This window comes from Cebus imitator, unplaced genomic scaffold (assembly GCF_001604975.1).
Source record: "Cebus imitator isolate Cc_AM_T3 unplaced genomic scaffold, Cebus_imitator-1.0 Scaffold1029, whole genome shotgun sequence".
Taxonomy (NCBI): Eukaryota; Metazoa; Chordata; class Mammalia; order Primates; family Cebidae; genus Cebus; species Cebus imitator.
The window spans coordinates 21,704-24,294 of NW_016108344.1; the positions used below are offsets into that span (position 1 = coordinate 21,704).

A 2,591-nucleotide genomic window follows, 5' to 3' on the forward strand; every position below is an offset into this window, starting at 1 on the left:
AAAAAAAAAAAAAAAAAAAAATCTGGATTTTGGTTCAGAGCCCCTGGACTCTCCTCGAGAGTTTCCTCTTTCCTTGAAAAAGGAAGCCTGTCTCAGTTTCTGCATCTCTCTGAGTCCTTCTGGAGATTGACGATAGTGAGGTCTCAGTGCTTGGCCCCCCTCTGACTTTGGAGACCTCCCCTCCCGTGGGTCAAACTGGTCCAGTGCACAGGCCCCAGCTCTGGCGACCATCTCGCCCCACTTTGTTCCCAGCGAAGGCCGTTTCTAGGTCAGTTGCGCGGTGCACCCAGGACAGGGCAAGGTGCAGCCAGGACAGTTGCTTGGTGCAGCCAGGACAGGGCAACTCGCTCCGCGATTTTTGGCTCTGGATGCCGCGAGCGAACGCTGTGGTCCTGCAGAGCGCTGTCTCCCTCTTGTGGAGAAAGTGTGGAGGGCAGCGAGGGCTGCACCTGCACCAGCTGAGGCAAGCGGCAGTTCTGGGATCTCAAGGCAAAAGACATTTGTCATCTGAGAGGCTGGACTCAGTTATTATAATTTTAAATTTTTCAATAAAAACCGAGTGGAAATTTGTTTTCTTACTTGTAGAAATATCCTCACAAGAACACCCTTCTTATATTCCAGGGCAAATAGGGTATTCCACGAAGACATAGGGTAGACTGCGGTTCTGATCTGCAGACCTCCATGCCCTGCGCAGGAGCACCAGGGCACGGTCAAAGTCCTTCCCCTACACAAAGCAAGGGTGTTATGTCTACAACCAAACGAGGACCCTCACAGCCCCCAAAATGCACTGTTTTTATTCCAAAGAAAACCACCAGTTCTGAATACAACTTCTACCTAGCTCTATTAGCTGAGTACACGTCTCCCAGGCACAGAAATCTACAAATTCCCGTGAATACTGTGGTGAAAAGCAGGAGCTACCCAGGCGCGATTGATCACACCTGTAATCCTAGCACTTTAGGAGGTTGGGCGCATCACTTGAGCCCAAGAGTTGGAGACCAGCCTGAGAACATGTTGAAACCACCACGAAAAAAGAAAAAAAAAAAAAAGAGAAAGAAAGAAAAGGAGGCTGGGCGTAGTGGCTTACGTCTGTAATCCCAGCACTTTGAGAGGCCGAAGCCGGCAGATCATGAACTCAGGAGAACAAGACCATCTGGCTAATGTGGTGAAACCAGTCTCTATTAAATATACAAAAAATTCGCTGGGTGTGGTGGCATGCGCCTGTAGTCCCAGCTACTGGAAGCTGAGACAGGGGAATCCCTTGTACTTGGCAGGTGGCAGTTGCAGTGAGCCCAGCGAGATAGCGCCACTGCACTCCAGCCTGGGCAAAAATGAGATGCCATCTCAAAAAATGAAAAGAGAAAAAGAAGAGAGAGAGGAGAAGGGGAGGCGCAAGGGGAGGGTAGGAGAGGGGGCGGAGGGAGGGAGAAAAACACAAAAAGTACAAATTAGCCCAGCTGGGTGTGGTGGCGGGTGCTTGTCCTACTCAGGAGGCCTGAGATAGGAAGATTGCCGGAGCCCAGATGTGCCACTGCTCCAGCAGAGGCCATCTAAGACCTACCTTCTGGGGATGGCGGGAAAACACTAAAGTTTTTAAGAACTGTTAAAAGCCCTCGGGGGCTCACGCCTATAATCCCAGCACTTTGGGAGGTCAGTGCATATGCACCCCAGAACTTGAGGTAAAATAAAGAAAAGAAAAGGAAGACAACAACCCAGGGTGATGTGGTTTGTTCCCAGTAATTTGAAATATTTAAAGAATGGTTAAATGATCACTTGGCAGTTATACTCTAAACAGAAATAAGATTCACAGAGTTAAACATCATTACTTTGAGAAGATAAATTTTAATGTCATTTTCAATCTTGAAAATCTTTGGTTTTATTTTGAAAAAAAAATCGTCAATTTTAATAAGATCACTGCAAAACAAAGGTATTATAGTCCATTTGCCTTTTCAAATAATAAACTTGGAAATATGTTCTTATGAATGTCAACAGTCAACAGTCAATGTAGTGTGGCATATTAAGAACTGACTTCCATATAATAGGTAAGTTTAGAGAGATTACATTTCATAAGAAAATGTTTTATGAATTTTAATGGGGTATGTTTATTTAAATCTAATTTTCAATTCTGTTTAGGAAATAGTTGTCTGTTTCTTTTAGTGTATTCTCCTTACTGTCCACATATGTGGAATTACCTATTCTCTTCTCTTTTGAAATAGTTTAAAAGACTCAAAGAGAATGGCCTGGCCTTTGCATGTCCTTAGTCTGATAGACATTTCCCTGGCTGCTCAGATGAATAGATATTACAGCTAACTAAGAAAACTGCATCTCTTGTCAGCCAGAAATTAACAAAGGCTTCAAAATCAGTGAATTCTCTGTTTTTCTGTGGCCTTATGTGCTGACAGTCTTATCTTAAGACAAAAAATTTTAATAGTATAGATTGAAGGTAACTTTGGCAAAAATGAAAATGCAGGCAGGGAATTTTTTTCCAACAACAGAAACTAGGAAAAGCAAAGATACAGTAAAAATTGAAAATTTCCACTGTAGAGATATAAATATAATAATTGACACCGCCAGGGATGATTAATGAATAAAAT

General features: G+C 43.5%; 1 long non-coding RNA gene across 1 annotated transcript in view; it reads right to left on the reverse strand.

Annotated features, from left to right (window-relative positions):
• The window catches only part of LOC119469923, a 51,587-nt gene that overhangs the window by 15,235 nt on the left and 33,761 nt on the right, over nucleotides 1–2,591 (reverse strand). The window lies entirely within an intron of this gene.